We start from the raw sequence: 20,555 nt of genomic DNA on the forward strand, positions 1-20,555 counted from the left end.
AATTTCTCAAAGTTATTCTATATTGACAGAAAATTCAGATACCGATGTTTAGATGATTTATATTATTTTTATAAAAACATCTACGTTCCCAGTGACAATATGTTCTCAACTTCAAAAGGAAAATATGACTTTTTTTATGCTACAATAGTAACATACGAAAATGTACATGGAAGTTGATGTAGCATAAAATAATTTTTTAACCTCAGAGAAATAGTTATCCCGAGCAAATATTTTGATCACATATCTGAATATATCAAGTATCGATCAATTAGTAGACTTTAAACATGCAAATAAATATAAAAAAATATAGAATTGCCCTCTACCATTGGTTTTGTTTAGGTACCATAAAGCCATTACAAATTAGTGAACAGAAACACAATAAATTCATGAACAGAAACACGAAGAAGTAAGAAAGTTTCTCATCAGAATAATAGAAGAGTAGTTCAAGAGTGTGTTGTACATCAGAAATACCCATTAAGGACATACTTTCTACCGCTGTTACCCAGTTTAGGACAGTGTGTTATGCTGAAGTAAAGGAATACCACCAGCCTTCTGTGTCCAGGGAGGAATTTAAAAAGAAACTCCATATGGTATTTTCCACTGAAGAATGGAATTTTTTTTTTTTAGCATTACGTTTTACCCTACTTTCTATTTCTATATCAAAGTAATCTCCCCTCAAACTCTACAAAACCACTGATTTCTTAGAAGTCTCACATCCCATCTCTGAACAGATTCATACAACCCAATGCATTATTACCTTCTTAAGTACAAATGTGATGCAATAGGAATTTTTCAGAGCTAAATGTTCTAAGTCATACCAGGGAGAGAAACCAGACATTCTGAGCCACATTTGTTTCTAACCATATCTTCTTCCTTGGTTTCCTTGCCCTTCTGCATTCTCTCCTTATTCTTGCTAGAAACCAGTTTTGCCTTGAGGCATACAATTTCCCCCTAAAGATTCCTATATTTACAGATGAGCTACTTAAATAGATAAGTCAATGTTATATTTCAGAGGTACATTAAAAATAAGCAGTACCTTACAAAATGGTAAGGCTGCAATTTTATCCATTCCAGTATTATTTTTCTTCCCTTTGTTTCCATCTTGGGAAATGTCTGGGAGCAGTTCATAAGACTATAAGCAGTGCATAATAAGTTAAAAAATTGTATATAAGGTGCATTGAGATTCCTTAGAATGGCACATTTAAGATCTATTTGAAATCATTACTACTGAACTTTCCTTTATAAAAAATTGTGGGGATGGTGGTGTTGGAAAACTCATATCTTATAAAAGAGTAAATATAAACAAATGCATTAGATATCCACAAATCAAGATTTACTATACAGAACTTTGTTTCTCACCTCTCTCAGAAGTCATCCACAGAGCAAATTCAAAAATACCATGATGGATTCTGTAAACCGTGTTATTTACACAGCCTGGCTCATGTATGAATTAGAACAAATAAAAGAAATACAAAGGGCTTCTTCACCTCAGAAGTGTCTGCTCTTCTTACGATTAACATAAAGTAGAAGAAATTGAATTTACATTGTGCCAGAACCACTATGTAATTCAATTCAGTTTAGAGATTACCTGTTACACAACCCAACCCAACCCGTTTTATTTTTTATTATTATTATGCATATTTTATAAATAAATTAAAAAGAGAGAGAGATGACAATGGAGTCTACTTCCTGTTATAATCATGCTTAGAAATCCATGGTTCAATAATACTGAATTGCGTGTGAAGCCTGGAGAACAGTTTCCACATGACGAGTATGACAATTAAAAAAGGAAGGATATTTAGTGAAGATACTTTGAAGTGTTTTCGCTCTTATAATCTTATTTTAAAACCAAATCCTAATTAATGCTCAGTATAAAGGTCCTCATTCTTAGTTACTCAGCACACGTTTTCAAAAGGTCTACTAGAAACATTCATTTTTTAAAAATCCTGGCCCCCACAAAAAATAACAAAAGAAAAATCTCTGCCATGAAGACAACAAAGTTTGTCTACAGGGAGTAAGTACAGATGGAAGGACCTGGAATGGTTAACAAAGAGACAGGAAAGCAAAGAACAGACAAACCAGAACTGTGAGCAACTGAAGTAAGACAGAACTTTCTGAAATGCCTTTAATTGTTGCCTTACGCTAATATACTGAGATGTTGACTGCTCAGTGCTCTCATCTGCAGCTTCAAATGAAGTGTCCTGCTTTATGGGTTTTGTTATAATGATGCAGGCAGCTGCAGAGTAGACTTGTGTTATTGCTGTCTCCTGGGAGCCCTCATGAAAATGAGTTGTGTATCTCAAGAGACTGTCAGAGTAAGTTAAAATTAAAATAAATAATTAAATAAGATGAGGTGGGAAAGTCCTACAGTAATGCTGAAAATCATTACAGCAGAGTAGTTACTGCTTAGCATGGCAGCAAGCCTCTATAATGAACTCCCAGGAAACCAGTATAAGCACAGCGATGCAAAATGCACCACCGCAAGAGAGACATCATTAACAGCAGAGACTTGTCCTGAATCTCAGTGTCTCTCATCTCCCATAACCAAATTGACCACATATTTGAGTTCATATGAATGATTCATTTTTGCAGATGCACATTCGACGCAGCTGCACACTTTTTTTTTTTTTTTTTTTTTTAAATCCCTCAGGAACCCTTTTCAGTCCCATTGCGATGGAGCTACAATTAGTTACGGAACTTGCAATAAATTGCATTTCTCATTTGCTTTCTGAATTCCAGTTCTGCACACCGCCCTCTAGACTTCTACCCTATCAGAAAATTCTGATGTTATCAAAATCTGACCAACTTCAATGTCATTACTTAGGTATGAATAATCAGACAGGAAAATATTTCCTTCTTTCTGCACTTCCTGTGCATAGTCTATTGTCAGTGTTACATCCTTCAACACTGCAGAAATAACATTATATTGACCTGGAGACCAAAGACAGAATAATGGGCTAGTATCAGAACGAAAAATAAGGATAAAAACAAAAAATAATATCCTAATGAAGCAGAGGTTGATGGTCAACAGAATATATACAATATTTCCGTGGAACTCTGGCAACTGGCAGGAGAGAAAAAAAAAAAAAAAAGGCAAGAAATTTGTAGGTAGATGAAGGGAAACGGTTCATGTAGCCCATCTATAGTTGATCTCTGCTGTCTTTCCCCAAACTCTGGGACTTTGCATGAGAAGATGAAGCACAAAATCTTTCTTAGGCTATGTGATACAGAGACTATATATAATCATCAGTGTTTTCTAAGGAACAATGCCTTCTGCACATGCTAGTCTGACAGAACTAGTGTTCAAACTGTTTTGGAGAGCATTTAAAAACTGTATTACATGTTGTTATCTTGTCCCTTTGTTGCATTTATGTTGTAGTTATGTATATGAGCATAAAACCCAGAAAAAATATGTAATGAAATGTTCTTAAAGTAGTTTAATAGCAATTTCAATAACTACAAATGTTTAGACATTGTAGCTCTATATTGTCACTTCTTTTAGAAATGGGAAGGTGAACTACTTTTTCACTGTGATAGCATACAGACATTCTCTTTTATCTGTGAGATAAGTGCATGAGATATTGAATTCCCAAATAATTGTTGAATTTATGTGCAAAGATATATTGGTTCTGAAAGCTAATCTTTATCAGCCTGAAACTGTATCAGTTTCATGAAGAACCAGGGAGAAACTCATCTCTTTAAGCCAACAACACCAGCTCATGGGTGTGCAGTGTCAAAGGTGCGATTTCTTGTACCTTTTTCACACTTACACACAGTCTTTTGGTAAAGACCACTTCTAACAATCAAAACACAAGAAGTGCTAAGCTATAACTGAGAAGTGCTAAGCCAAAAACTGCTAAGCTATAACTGACTTTTTTTCATTTAATAAATTATTTTACATAAAATCCCTTTTGCAAAATAAATAGAAATAGACACAAAAAAAGCTTCCATGGAATACAAATATTTTTTTCTTTCCCATAAGGAAACAGAAATCCTGTTGTGGGGCTAAAGGTGTGGATAAAAATAAGTGAGAAAATAAAAAAGGGATCCAAGAAAGACAAGCAATCAGATATTATAAAAAGATAAGTAACAGACGAAAATTAAGAGTAAGATAAAACAAAGCCACTGAAAATTTCACTTAGAAAAATAAATCAAGATAAAGAAGCAAATTGGAAAGTTCAAGTGGAAACAGCTGCAGCTGTGAAAGCTTCTATGTGAAGCTATCAGAGATGATTTTTCTCTCAGACCTGAAACTGTGTATAAAAAAAGAAAACAAGCAGTACGATTCCTGTGGAATGTAAGAAATCCAGTTTATACAGTTTAACAGAAAGTCAGTTAAGGAAAACATTAACTGAAAATACAAATCACAAAATAAAATTCAACACCAAATATATGGATCTGTGAATTGGTATGCCAAGATTGTCAAGAGAGTGCAAAACCCAGTATTTATTTCCCTATGCTTTTTTACTTTCCATACCAGAAAAGCTTTTTAACTTCCACATTCTCCTGCACACCTCAGAAACAAAGTCAATTGATGAGACATTTGTTTCAGAAAATAAAAAGGCAATATAAAGCAATATAACAATATAAAATAATATAGCAATATAAGGATAACTGCATAAGCTTAATGATTGCAGGTTGTTATGTGGTATGAGTAGTAAACTGTGAGATTCTTAGGTTCAATTTAAAACCAGAGAAACACATTATGCAAAATTAATTATTTAGATGAGTACAACACTCTTGCTGACAGTGCCCAAATAAAAGCCAAGGAAAAGAAAAGAAACGCCCTCCTTTTTTGTTTCTTCTCCCTCCTTACCTCCTACCCCTCAAAAAAAAAAAAAAAAAAAAGGAACAGTCATACTAAAAGCTGTAAAACAAAACAATAACAAAAACAACAGCTGTATCCTAGGATATTATTAAGCAAAGGGAAATCACATATTTTGAGACATTCTAAAATAGGAAAAGCAATACTCCAGACACAAGTCCTTCTTTTGGCCTGGTCCTCTGGAAAGTAAATCATTATACTATATAACACAAAAATAATTTGACAGCACAGATATGGGTTACAACATGCCCTAATGTTGTGATTAGATGTCCAAAATCATACACTGCCCAGAAATTAATAAATTACTCTTACTCTTCCCACTTGATTTTTTAAAGTTAACAGTAGTTTTATTTTGTTTCAGAGTTAGCATTAAAATATTTTAAATTCATCAAATTATCTCAGATGGTAATGTGTGATGACTTTTTAAATAGTATTCTGACTGACAGACATCCATCAAACAATTCCTACGTATGAGACTCCATTCTTCCTGCTGGCTCAGACACCCCCAGAGACAATGTCAGAAGCCTCAATTAAATTTCCAGTTTATATCACAGATTTCTTCTAAATGCTCATAATCCAGGCTACTTTTTAAATCTAAGAATGTCTATTTTTCTCTCTCCAGTTCTTCCTCCATTCAAGGTAGGTATTATTCCCCAATATTCATTTTATCTTCCTTTTACTACCTAGTTCATTAGGCTTATTACTAGATTCTTATTAAAATTTCTTGATTTATTGACTCTGCAAAATTTCAGTAGCTTCTAAATCAAGGGAACCAATATACTATTAATATTCCATAAAAATCACACAAAAAAATAAAGCTTAGCCATCTCTTTGGGCTTACAGCTGCCAAATACGATCTTAGATTTGAAATAATTTAGATTTCAGAGGCCTAACTGAAACAACTTGTGGTTTTGTTCTTATTTCCATTATATGTTTGATTTTAGACAGTTCATACCTAGGACTTCAACACAGTACAAATATGGACTCATCTTTATTTCTAGAACAACAGATTGGTCTGATATTTTCCTTTGTAAATGTACTTTACCATACTAATTATATCTTGAGACTGAAAAGGAAAATGATACAGGCCAGAGAAAACTTCTCATCCAGCATTAACACACTGACATTTCCAGCTTTCCTTTAAAGTTCTCACTGTTTTGTGAAGATGGAATAAAGAAATTCAAAACATTGATTTAAAATTCTGGCTGCAGCCCTAACTATTAACCATCATTGTTTCAAATGGAGTTTTAAATTAAAGATTGTCTTCATTTTTCCTTGGCTTTCACTGCCAGTTTTAAATTAGTTCAGAGTACATACTCCCTGTTAGCTTAGGCCTTAATAAAGTTACCTCACTGGCTAGAATAGGTGGCATCATTTTAACTATCTGGGTCATAAAGCAGAATAGGCATAGTATGAATAAAAGCTTTTGTGATTATTCATAGAAATCACCACACATTCCTTACAGAATGAAGTATGTGAACTGGAATTCCGATTTTGTTATGCAAAAAGTTGGAAGTAAAGCCTAACAGCAATTAAAACAGAACAGAAATGCTGAGCTAGCACAAGCAGCTCTGTGCAGAGCTACTTCCTGCTAACACTTCTGTTAAACTGCATTAATCACGTTATACATAGATGGGCTTCCCCAGGGGACAAAACCCCACTCGTGCTACCTAACAACAGCATGAGGATGAATCGAGAACACGGAAAGCAGAAACAGTCTTAGGAGATGTACATTCAAAAGAGCTATTAAAAAGGTTTTAATGTTGCTTATGGCAATAGAAATTCCTGAATAATAATTGAGATGACACTTTTTTTAATAAACATAAATTCAAGACTGTCTTATACCAAGGCATTTGTTGTGGTTTAACCCGGCCGGCAGCTAAACACCACACAGCCATTCACTCACCCTCCCCCCTCCCTCTCTGGGATGGGGGAGAGAAACGGGAAAGTGAAGCCTGTGAGTTGAGATAAAGACAGTTTATTAAGACAGGAAAATAATAACAACAATAATAATAGTAATAGTATTACTAATAATAATGTGTACTAAACAAGGGATGCACAATGCAATTGCTCACCACCCGTTGACCGATGCCCAGCCTATCCCCGAGCAGCCGGCCCCCCCCTCCACCCCGGCTAGCCACCCCTATATATTGTTCAGCATGACGTCAGATGGTATGGAATACCCCTTTGGCCAGTTTGGGTCAGCTGTCCTGGGTCTGTCCCCTCCCAGCTCCTGCTGTACCCCTAGCCTGCCCGCTGGCAGGACAGAGCGAGAAGCTGAAAAGTCCTTGGCTTGGTGTAAGCACTGCTCTACAACAATTAAAACATCAGCATGTTATCAGCGCTCTTCTCATTCTAATCCAAAACATAGCACCCTGCCAGCTACTAGGAGGAAAATTAACTCTGTCCTAACTGAAACCAGGACAGCATTAAAGTAGCAGCTTTAGTTCCAGTTTTATAGACAGCAATACATACTTATGATCAAAGTACTCTCTTCTCGTCGTGTGTGTAGCTAAACACCAAATACAAGCTTCAATTAACTCCTGAATGGATAGCATCAACTGAGGCACTGATTATAAAGAGTACAACTCTGGCATATCATAGCTGGGCAACTAATCCAGTCCCAGTATATGGCAAAGGAGATGGCTTCCACATGGCCCCAAAAAAGGATTCTAGGTACCATAAGGCCCAATGTGATACATACACACAAAAACGCTTTTTGAAGAGGAACTGTTTCTCTTTTAACAAGAAAACAAGAACAAGAAACACTACACAAACACACACAAAAGGGTTTAGTGTATAGTCCTTTCATTTTTACTCTGCTACAATCAAAATTCTTTTTTACTTATAAACCACCCAAAAATCCATAACAGCACAAGAAATCCATTAGAACCAGCATGGAATTCAAGTTTTATTATCATAACAGGATTTTTTAAAGTGTGTCCAATTGACACGTTGATTAGATGATGCACAAGATGAGATGTGATCTCTATGCTGCCTTTAACAATGAATGGCTACAGTGAGTGGTAGCTGTAGAGATGATTTGAAAGATTCATTCATTTTTGAAAATACACTGAAAAGGGTTAGTAAAAGGCATTTTATATGACTGGGTACAGGAAAGCATTATACACTACAAACCAATGGATTTGTTACCCTGTTGAGCAAATGCCTTGTATGAAAGAGAGTACAAATGGGTAGAGAAACATATCTTTCCTGAACAAAGGAATATATGCAAAGTTTGCAAACAAAACAGGAATAGAACTTAGCTTGCAAACAGTATTGCATATAGACAGGCAATTATTAACTACGATGAATAGTTAGTGGAAATTTGACATTAAAACATGATTGAGAGATTCAAAGCCTGTCCTCAGTTGGCATACAAAACTTTTTATATAATATAATATAATAAGCAGGCACATAGCAACTTCAAGATAACAGTGCTCTGCCACAATCAACGACTGTAGAAATTTTGTTTCCAACTATATACAGAGAGCAATTGGCAAAACCACAACACAGTAACAACACAATTAGTCAGATAAAACCCAGCCACTGTTTCTATAAGCTATAATTGCTGACAAAGTCATGCTAGCCATTACCTGCTGTGAAAGGAACAACTGTTAAACAAAGAAAGATGAATCATGTATCTGACTCACGCCTTTCTCTTTGCCTCAAACAGAGACAAATCCACCTACATTTATATCTAGAGTCCATGCTTCTAGCCAAGGACAATACAGGTACGTAGGACAGCACAAAGATACTTTTGTGTTCCCAAAGCAGCAGAGCCTTTTCTTATTTTCTGTTTCCCTTCCCAAGGAACTTGCTAAGAAAATAAAGATGTCAGTGATTTCTTGAGTCATTCCTCCCATTTATAAAGGTCAGGTCAACCAGTCTGGGAGGAAAGCACATACATGAGACTCTGATGAGCAATTACCTACAAAAAAAACTTGCAACTGACTTCTTGTGCATAGTCCACAGGTACTATTTGTACTAAAAAATTATTTCTCAAAAATGAATAGCAGGAGCTCCTCTGGGAAGTATAACACCCCAAATGAATGGTAAAATAAACAAACAAACAAAAAACAAAGAAAGGGAAAGGTGGCCCAATGTAGACATCAAAGGCTGAAGAAAGAATTGAAGACATTTACCTCCCATCCTTTGCTACTAGTTCAGCATTCTGTGCTTGAAACTCTTAAAGTCATGTAAACTATTCATTATATTTTTGTTATCAAAATTTTAGAGTATTTCAAGTGCAATGTATTTATGTTTCTTAGATTATAAGAATGATAAATATGTTACTGGTTACTTAAACCCATATCTCAGTGTCTTAGAGAAAAATATTAAATGACCTATCGTTTTAAATAAATCTTACTGTATATGCTTGAAGTTTGAAAATATTCCTTTTCCAGTGTGTCAAGAGGGGTGACTGTTCTGTGAGAAAGCATGCCTAAAATGTGATATATTTTAATACAGAAAATAACTAAAATATATTTTTACTGGCTGATTTTTCCCTTTCTTTTGAACCAAAACATAAATTGCCACCACTGTTTCTGAAATAATCTACGCTTTTTTGGTACATAACAAGACAGGAAGAAAAACAGAACTTTTGTTCCATTTTTTAATGTAGCAACATTATTGAAATAATGAAGGAAAATAAAGCTGAGTCAAGGCAAATAAGCCACTTCTATTTAACAGACAAAATATTTTGTTTAAATTGAATATTTTAACATTTAGAATCAACTAACTTTCAAAGCAAAGGTCATTTTCTTTTTAAAACATTTAAATGGCATAAGTAAATTTGAGCCTTCATATAAACAGGTGTATGCAACCTTCTATAAACATTTTTGCTTTTCACAAACTGAAACATTGCAATTAAATAACTTCCTGACTGAAAATTCCCAATATGCTCTTCATTTAATGCATGCTACTTGCAAATTTTTTCCTTGGTTAGTAATTATGCTGAACTTGTATTTCCAACTGTCCATCACAGTTATGACCAACTTAGCCCATTTTTCTTATGCTGGATTCAAATGACGAAACTCTGATTCCCCCTAGGCAAACTGCAAAATTCCCATTAAGTTAACTAAGACAAACTTTTACTTGAAGTTCAGTAGCACTCAGCATCAGCTGCATTCTTTGGTTACACAAGAGAGCATCTTGTGTACTTTTGGATTTTTTACCTATATTAACGTATTATAAGTTATAAACATTATAACGCACAGAAGCCCACAGTAAGTATATAAAGAACCCCTTAATTACAGCAATACATGGAAGGAAGAATTTGAGTGGCTGACAAAACATTTCAGTTTTCAGAATATCCTGCTATTTTGTACAAATAATAAAGATTTTGAGAAACCAGCATTAAGAGGTCAAGCAGTGCCCAACTTTTGACAGATAACACCATCTACTTGGGCCAGTTACTGGCAAAATAATCAAAAATGCCAAGATCATTCTTCTTGTTCCCTGCAAAGAAGAAATAGTAACCTGAATTCTACTTAAAGTTTGAATTTTTGAGTGTCACACAATACCAAAGCAAATTTCTGCTGGCTTCATTGAAAGTGCCATGAAGTCTTTACCAATTTGACAACACCCTGACATCACATGTATAATCATACAAAACTGAGGTCAGGAAGAGCCTTTGGGCATCACCTGATCCAACCTGTGGCTCAGAGCAGGGTCAGCTTCTGGGTTGGACATGCCTGCTTAGCTGCAGGAAAGCTTGTGGAAAAGAGGAACGTGTACTGGCCTGGGGTTAAGCTAGCTGAACAGAAGACCAGAAACCACTGGATATGGCAAAACTATCTGGACATATGAGATGATAACAATATAAGAAGTTACAGACAGAGCCACAAGGAATGGCTGGATCCCACAGAGAGACCTATGTGGAAGGCAGCTGAACTCTACGCACCATTCAAGAAGAGTATGGGGCCCTTTTGGAGAGTAAAACCTTGCAAGGTCCACACTGCCTAGGTAACCATCTTAGTACTGCTTTATAAAGTTGAGACTATCTACGAAACACTATCAGAAATACTGAACTTGGGTGCAATTCAAATAAATTATAATAATAATAAAGAATTATGGAAGTCAAAAAAGAACAAATAAAAGAAAATCCTCCTCAGAAGTAAAGCATTGATGACAATCAATGACAATCCACACAAGAGAGTGGAGAGCAGCCCTGCAGAAAGGGATCTCAGGGTTCTGGTTGATGGCAAGTTGAACATGAGCCAGCAGTGTGCCCTGGCAGCCAAAAGGGCCAGCCGTGCCCTGGGGTGCATCAGCACAGCACTACTAGCCATTTGAGGGAAGGGATTGTCCCACTCTGCTCTGGTGTGGCCTCACCTCGAGCACTTTGCGTAGTTTCAGGTGAGACAGTATAAAAAGGACCTGACACTATTACAGAGCATCCAAAGAAGGGCTATAAAGATGGTGAAGGGTCTAGAGAGGAAGATGTCTGAGGAGCAGCTGAGGTCCCTTGGTTTGTTCAGCCCAGAGCAGAGCAGGCTGAGGGGAGGACTCATGGCGGCCTGCAGCTCCCTCATGAGGGGAGCGGAGGGGCAGGTGCTGAGCTCTGCTCTCTGGGGACAGCAACAGGACCTGAGGGAATGGCATGGAGCTGGAACAGAGGAAGGTCAGGCTGGCTCTTAGGAAAAGGGGGTGCCCCCACCATCAAGAGGGTGGTGGGGCACCGGAACAGACTCCCCAGAGCAGCGGCCATGGCGCCAAGCCTGCTGAAGTTCAAGAAGTGTTTGAGCAATGCTCTCAGACATAGGGTATCATTTTTTGGTGGTTCTGAGTGGAGCCAGGAGTTGGACTTGATGATCCTTGTTGGTCCCTTCCAGATCAGGGTATTCTATGATTCTGTGATTCTATGATTCTATCAGCCAGGAAACCAACACTGTAGAAAAGGAGTAATTTCAAAAGAAAGCTCTGTTAAACAGTCATCGGCAGTTCCGGGATTTCTCTTGTGCAAATATAGTAATAAATACCATAAATAAAGAGAAAGAAGAGCTAAGGGGATATCCATGTACGTCAAGTCTAAATTTAGAGTCTGTATTTAAAAACATGTCCTTTCACATCACACTGTAACTGAGATGTCTTTTAGTCACTGATTTCTCCCATTACATTACTTCTACTAACCATCCTATAATCACTTTCAGCCACACAGCATTGCTGCAAGTATGTTGATTTCTTCCCATCTCCCTAAAAATGTTTTCTTTTTACATGGTACAACTAGATTGTTCTCTGGCAGAACTGATCCTTTCATTATGAGCAGCTTTCTCTACTGTCTTGACAAGTACATAATGTGCATTTCTTTTATTATTATTATTATCTTCCTGTCTTCTTTTCTCACTCTTCCAGCTCAGCCAGTATTAAACCATTATGTTTCTCGATTTATCACCTTATTCATTAAATGTATACATTTCCGTTTCAGACTGACTTACTCATAAATACTGAATTCTACAATTGGCATGTCACAGCTTTCTCACAGATATTTATAGTAAAATAAGTTATCTGTTAAATGCAAACAATATAACTCAGCAACTCATTTTGCAAAGTATTCAAAAGTCAGAATCAATATACAAAGCAATCGCATAAATTGCAAAGGCAGCTTTGCCCTGATGGATGAAAGAAGGAGATACAGATACAGATAAAAGTGCATATGCTGAGTACATAAATAAGAAGTGTCTGCCTAAAAGGAAAAAAAAAAAAAAAAAAAGAAAAGAACACCAGTGTAATTTGGCATTGGAACTTTCTATGTGTAATTACTGTTTCAAATACAGAAATATCTTTGTTACCTACTTTTGTTATCTTGGCAAGAAAATAATCTTTAATAATCAGAAAAACACCAAATGTTTTCCAGAAGGCTGTCTCACCAGATGAGCAAATGCAAACCCACAAGTCAGATTTATTTTTTTTTCTTTGAAAGAAATTAGAGCTACATTTGTAGCAGTAAGTATTTTTACTGCCACTTTGTAGTAGAAACGAACACAAGCATCAAATACTTACTTGAACTTTTCACCCTAGGGTGAAGGTTGACTAGCAGAATGGATTTTTGCTGACTGTCTTATTTTTGAAGATCTTGCTTATGTTGGATGATTCCCCAAGCCCAGATAACTAAATTTTCTATCATGGAGCATTAACAAGAAAATCCAGTCATTTGTACTTTATAAGAAACAACTTCTTTATAGTAGTGCAGTCAATATAGTGTAGTCATGGCAGATACTGAAAATTTCCAGAATATCCCAAGAAAACATTTTCTTAAGTTATCTAACTTGTTGTATTGAAAATTCAGAAAGAAATGCTGTACTAAATTTCAGGTGAAATCCAAATAGAAGAGTTAAAAGAAAAATATCTCAGCGTGAGTTTTGAAAAGATATATAGAAATGACTGAAGTACTGTACATGATTTAACTGAAGTTAAATACATTATGAAAACCCTACTAATCTTAAGATAAATTTTAAAGTCTTAAGATAAATTCAGGTTTCATACAGCAGACAATTTTCATGTACTCATTTGTAATAAGCTTTAAATCTCCAAATGTGCTAAATATACTAATCCTACTGAATTGCCATAGGCTTTGTATATATAACTTCGCTATATTCTTTTGAAAATTTTAGCTTCCATTCTTGTCCAACCAACTTTCCAGGAACAGATAAGCAGGTAGGTAAACTGAGATTCAATGTCAAAATCATAACACCAACAAGTCCTCAGGAACGGAATGGCGAGGAGAAACAAGGTTAATCAGCAGAATCACGTCTTAGGTTCTGATTGTGCAAACAAAAAAAGACCTACTTAACTTTAAGCCTATTAACGAAAAGCTCATTGACATTAATGGGATTAATTGTTTGCTTAGAACTCAGCTTAAAACTGAACTTTTTAAAGATCAGGTCACTGGCATTTCAGTGGGGGACCTGGAGAACAGTTACCATAGACAAATAACATTACATATTGAAAAGCACCAGGAAAATTTAAGAACATAACATTCAGTTTCAAAACGTTTTTCCTCCATTAATACATGAATAATAGTCTAACAGCAAGTGAAACACACTAAGCTCACTTTCATATTGCTCGTAAATAAGAGACATGGCATGTAACACTAGGTTTTCTAGTGTGAGTTGAAGGTCTTCCAGAAATCACTCACAGTATGCTTAACAGTTTTAAGTTTAAAACAGAAAATGTTTTATATTGGATTCTTTGCACCCAGCGCAAACCATAACTTACAGACTTTCTGTACAGAACTTACATATTCAACCTATAACTTACATACTTTCTGGAGCTCAGCTTTGTTTCTGTAAGCGAGCAGGATAAGGGTTTAGCATGATCCCCTGATTTAATAATCATCTGGCATCATTAAAAGAGCACCACAGTCAGGGCTGAACACCCAGAAACACTACCCTCTCATTTTAAGAAACAGTGCATTTTACAGGAAAGATCAGTGTCCCAGAAAAATCTCATTCAGTCTCATTTTGAGCCTTATAGTAACATTGCTTACAACTACACTGTTTCCAGAGTACCCTGTTCAAGCAAGTGGTGAAAAGGTCCCTAAATGCAACATGTAAACTCTCCATGGGTGGAGGAGAACAAGTTGTAATAAACTATATCCCACTTACGAAAGGACTCATCTAAATATTATAAAATTTAATTTTTAAAATTAATTTTTAAATTTTTAATTTTTAAAATTAAAATTATAAAAATTAAATAACATTATTTAATGAGGAATACAATAATGAAAAAATAAATGTAGAAGGATAACACCTCACAAAATCTTTAATGAGGCCTGGAATATCTACTATGAAAACAGTCAAAAAAAAAATCAATAAAATGTATTGATTATATTATCTCTAACCAGCCAAAGTGATATTCAAGCCTTTTACCAGCTATTTTGTTGTCTTGCATTTCAGTGTTTTGTGAAAAACACTGAAACTACTATTCTTCTTTTTTCACTTTTTTTTTGAACTACTTTTCATAAATTTCACTGATAAGAATACATACATTTCTACATACTCTAGCATAGATCTAACATTACTAGAATAGGCTTGCACTGTTGACTAGATTACTAGCAAACCTTCAGCACCCTTCCAGAATTAAAAGAAGTGCACAGTTATCACAACAAGCCACCATAAGCTCCACAACAGAACAGCAGTATAAAGAAAATAACGCACCATGATAAGAGCTTAAAAACCTAATAAAAAGTTTGTGATCTTTGTCTGATGCAGATGGAAGAGTTTTAGGGCAGCTTCAGGCCTATTTTATCTTGACAGAGATACTGTTTGTACAGCAGGCTGAAGTAACTGATCAAACATGAGACTGAAGAACATAGGCTTGCCATGAGCATCTATAACACCCAAGCAATAACTGCTGGAATAAGAGCTAGTGTAGCAACAATGCTCCATCCCACACTTCACCTTAGCCTGGAGAAACAACAGTGAAATATCTGGGGACACTATCCAAGTCTTAGAACAAAACCTTTTGTTTTTTTTCCTAAACATCATCATGCATTTTACTGTAATTTTAAAATATGAATATTAGTTTCCTTTTTAAAGTCTGGATTGTGATGTGCAGAGATTTCTAGAATTATACATTTCTTGAGACTCAGCAGACTCTGTAAGAGACACTTATGCTAGATTTAAGCAACACTGACTTGTGTTTAGCACTTGTGTATGCCCTTTGCAGGATGGTGAAGGGCTCTTATGTGATTATTGCAATAACAAAGATTTCTGATGCAGTGAAAGGTAAACGGGCACATGAAAAGATATATATACACATACCAATGTAAGTATCCAGTAAAGAATGACATATTCGGTGCTTAATGCATAGCTAATGACAATAAATATGAAGATTCTGTAAGAAATTAACAGTTCTGAATCAAACCCGATAACTTTATAGATTAATTCTATTTTATAGTATTTTACCTAAATAACAGAGTAAAAACTGACACTCATCTGTTCTACTTTTCTGAAGAGTCTAATACACTTTTTCCCCTTTACAGAGCCTTCTAATCGTAAGGCACAAAGTTTAGAAGATAGTAAGTTTTAAAGTGTCATATTAGTTTTTGTAGCAAGTTACCTAATAGTTTCTACATTTTATGAATACAGAGTTCTTTGGCTCAGTTAATTAAATCAATAGAGAGGAAATACTAAAAAGGAGTTCAGAATTAGATTACACTTCAAACATTGCTTTTGGATAGCACCTGGGAAAAGGATTTAAATGAGAATTATTCATTTAACTGTAGTTAACTCCTACAACTGTTTTCATAAGTTAATTGCATTTTCAGTACAGAATCCAAGTTTTCACCTAATAAAAGGTGTGTTGCTTGGTTATTTTTGAGATCTTATCTTTCAAAAATCTAAATTTCTATTTACTATAAAAACTTACAATAAACAGTTTAATTGAATAAGGTGTACATAATAAAGAAGAGAAAAAAAAGGAAAAATGTGAATAGGAACTCAAGATGTTTCTAACTTAGCTGCTTCCTCGATGCTTACATTTTCAGGAGTTCTTCAGTCTGTAAGTGGGGAATACATATAAGAGCAGTTACTTCTTGTAAACAGCAGCTCTCCAGCTCTGACAGCAAAGCACTCAGTTTGGGCTGCAAAACATATCCAAGAAACTGGAAATGGATGCCCGTACTGTGCTCAGAACACTACTCTATGCTGACATGCACGTAAGCTCATTTTCTCAAAGCTCATTTAAATGTATCTGCACTATACCATTAATGTTGCCAATCAGTGACATCTTCCTCTGACAAAAAGGTCAAGAACAGACCAACGTATTATTAAACGACAGAGTTTGACCCTGTTTTTTCTGCAGGTATTGAACAAATGCCTGAGAAATCTGGCCTGCTGTAAGGATACGAGAGTTTTAATGCATGAACAAGGGCATTTGCTAGGTAAATTTCCTATTTTAAATTTCTTGGTTATTAAAGGATGGACATATACTACATATAACAGGAACTAAAGATATGTATGGATAGTAAACCACTCAAATATGCAATCTGCATATTCTACCAAAAGCAGAAATTCATTCACTTTAGGTGTTAGATAGAAATGTGAATGCAAAGCACTGATCCATCTCAGTAATGTTAAGTCCACAACACGGTCCAGATGTACTTTCTTACAGCATACATCTTATTTGTTTTTGGTGTGCCTTTTACATTTTCTGTCATACACATGAGGGAAAACTAATCCACTTCTGTCAATATGTATATTTTGCCCCCCACCAAACAAACAAACAAAAAAAGGCTGTACAGAAAAAAAAGGTTTTTTTTTTTCTCTTTTCATCCCTTACCCTTCACTGGTTTTATTTGGACTGTAATTATTCAGAATCACACAATTTTTTATATAATTGGGTTATATACTCTTATTATAAACAAGCCATTCTTCTAAACAAAGGGAAATATCTACATTTCTGTGTTTCTAAAAGCCACTTGCTACTGGATGTCTGTCTTCTACTGATAACAAAGATAAAAAAAACACTTCATAGGCATGGTCAGATCCAATAATTTAGAATAAGGAAGTCGTAGACATATGCAGCTCCATCTCATCTACTATTGCTGCTTTAAAAATAGTATTATGAAAGTAACATGCACCAGAGACCACACTTTTTTCTTATTTATCTTTTACTGCACTTTCACCAGGGAGATAGGAAATGGCACTCCTGAGGAGCTGACTACATACAGTAGCATTAAGACACAGCCCAGAAGGCATCGATCCTTTGATATGCACCAAAATAAATGATGGAAAGCAAACACTTTATGAGACAGTTGTACCTCTATCTATTTCTACACACAAATACAAAATCTCATGTGTCAAAAATGTTCACACCAGAATAACATCAACCACCAACTGCACACAATCACAACAGCTCTTCTTCATTTATCAGTATTTCTTAAATAAGCACACTGACAGTTGTGTACTAGTGGTGTCAATATAGTCCCACTTTGCACAAATATACAGACCATCAGAACAACCATTCATCTTTTCTTTTTTTTTTTCCCCCAGCGATTTAACACACTCAGAAACCATGAACCTTCTCATAGACAATGCCCTGAATAGCCAATGTCAAGGTAATCTTGCTTTATCCTTGACAAAAGCTCACTCAAATGCATTGTGGTTCTGCTCTGAAAAAATATTTTTTTTCTGAAAATACATGAGAAAATATCCTAGAGACCCATAGCACAGGGACTCCCTCCCATTTCTTCTGTTAAAATCTTTAACAAGAGAATAATTACTGTCAAATGTGTAAAAAAATTATTGGGCAGCAACTCTTATGATCCTGCTGGACTAGAGAGGATTTGTACTGGTAACCTAAGATCAGAATCTCTATTTCTGACTATAAGGTCATCGGCTATCTTATTGCCCCTAAAATTCAGCCAAAGGGTTTAGAAGTCATATCTTCTTTATCTTTCTTTCCAATATTGTATTAAAAGCTTTATTTTCACTTCTGTTGTTCTTACAGCTCAATGACTAGTGTCTACAACACACCAGATTGCATAGATTTTTAATACATTAATGCAACTATATCCACATGGCAACTTGTTTTCAGGTAACTTCTCAAGCAATACAGCTACCAGCCACAGGAGATGGCCAACATTAATACAGTAATTCACAAAATATGTAATACTTATTCCAAAAATCTCATGGTCCATTATCAACCTACAACCCTTGCAATTTGTGTGATGTATCATTTCCCACTCTTCCTCTGTTCCTTCCTTGCCTTCTGTTACAGCAGTATTCATTATTCAGCAGTTCAAGTCAGCTTCCACCCAAAGCCCAAGGAGGTGGCAGGAAGGAGATGTGCAGTACCTCAGAGACAAAGGTATCGATTCTAAGTTGGAGAGATGGAGGAAGGTTGTGGGTAGACAAAAATGATTTCCTCCAACAGTTCAGAGTTATTGAAATACGCAGTCCACTTCCTCTGGTTTTCGTCTTTCTCTGGTTATTGTGCTGAACTGGCTACCCAAGGGTATGAATAAGCATTAGACATGGTGTCTCAAAGGAGAGAGGAAGACAGCTGGGAGGCGTGCATCTGGTAGCAATGAGCAAGCAGATTGGCTTATCTCATTCCAATCCGCATCCTGGTTACAGCCTTCTCCCTCCCCCCCCCCCCAAAAAAAAAAAAAAAACTACACTAAAACGCAACACTTCCCAAGCCTGCTGTTTGCTCCTCTAAATGCCCCAAGATTGTGTTCAAAAAGCTGCAGAGAACATCTTGTCCAACAGTCAAGCAGATCTTACTGCATTTGCCTTACCTGTGCTTACTTATAAACAATAAGACATTAAAACATATTAAAGCAATGTCCATAATTCCTAAGCTAATATAACTCCTACAACCTAATATTATGAACTTCCGCCTCAGCTGCTTTCATACTTTCAATTCTAAGAAAAAGCAAAAATTCACTCTCTAAACTAATTTACTGACGTAGTGAGAGTTTTAAAAATACAGATTTCTTGTTGCAGAGTTTAAAGATTTTTCTTATGCGATTGTGCTCAAAAACAGCTTAAGTGCTTAATACCATTGCAAATATTTCTAAACCTTTCTGAGTTAAAGCTACACACATATTAGTGTTCCAGTTTAATTGCTCGCATCCCGTTTCTAAATCTACCCTGTCACATTTGCTTTCTTATATTTGATTAGATTTGCTTTCTTATATTCCTTTCTTCTGCAGTGATATTTTCTCTTGGAGAAAAACACAAAGCAGTTAACACCTGCATTTTGAAAAAGGAATTTTAATCTGGCACGATGCAAAAAAAAAAAAAAAAAAACATTTAAATTAATAGATAAACATGCTACAAATAAAGCTGATAGTCATTTAGAGTACAAAACAGAGTGGCATTTTTAGTAGCATGGAAGTGCAGCTGACAGGCATATCTTTATTCAATTAGTTCCTAGTTTCCAAGGGCAGAGTTGTATGTACACATCCAAACTGCTTCCTCTAATTTTAGCAACTTTTTATACTGAATATTTAAAACCACTTAGTATCCAAATCAATTTAACAGAATGCCACTTAAATTCTCAATTTTAGTTTTCAATAATTTACTCTGTGCACCTCAATACTGTTTATGACCTGATCTCTAAATAAAGATCTCCTAGCCTTTTTAAAAAATATTTCAGTTTCAAAATAATCAGACTTACATGTGTACAAGTTGCAGAGAATGAAACAACAGCATCATTTTTATGTGCTTCTCAGTATTATAAAAGTTTCATACCAATCTATCTGTGTATCCTACTTACTTCTGCAGCTAAAATAGCAGGTAAAATAGGCACTTACTGTTCAGTGGTTACAGGGCACTTCTCCACTCCTTTTCCAAACAACTTGCCAAATCAAACCTACTGCCTCTTTAGCTGCTGGCAGACAAAAACAAACAAACAAACAAAAAAACTATGTCAGATTTCAAGAAACTGTGGGAGATGGTATTTTACTAAAAAAAAATCTCTTTCAGCTGAGGTAAAAAGCCGTACAACAGTGCTATCAACACTTAAATCTTTTCATCATAAAAGCTATTAATAATCTATGACCATGAAATCCCTTCATAAGAATACCATGGTGGGGCATACAGTTAAAATCTTTAAACAATAAAGAAAGGGAGAAAAACAAACCAAAACAAAAACAGAAGCAATCAGATGACAAATACAGAAATAAATATTTTTAAAAAGGCAAATCCATTGCTTTTGTATCAGCTCAGTTTTCCAGCCTTTTATGACAGGGTGAACCATGAATATTTCAACAGTG

General features: G+C 35.5%; 1 protein-coding gene across 10 annotated transcripts in view; it reads right to left on the reverse strand.

The window, feature by feature from the left end:
* Positions 1–20,555, reverse strand: part of CDH18 (cadherin 18) — a 548,781-nt gene that overhangs the window by 183,302 nt on the left and 344,924 nt on the right. For 5 of the 10 annotated variants that reach the window (XM_040548563.1, XM_040548562.1, XM_040548561.1 and 2 more), the window contains one exon: positions 20,094–20,170. The exons of 1 other annotated variant lie outside the window; for it this stretch is intronic. The gene's annotated coding sequence lies outside the window, so the exon portion shown is untranslated. The remainder of the gene's footprint in view (positions 1–20,093; positions 20,171–20,555) is intronic. 4 more of the 10 variants (XM_040548564.1, XM_040548571.1, XM_040548567.1 and 1 more) reach the window with 1 other exon arrangement.

Source organism: Cygnus olor, chromosome 2 (assembly GCF_009769625.2).
Source record: "Cygnus olor isolate bCygOlo1 chromosome 2, bCygOlo1.pri.v2, whole genome shotgun sequence".
Taxonomy (NCBI): Eukaryota; Metazoa; Chordata; class Aves; order Anseriformes; family Anatidae; genus Cygnus; species Cygnus olor.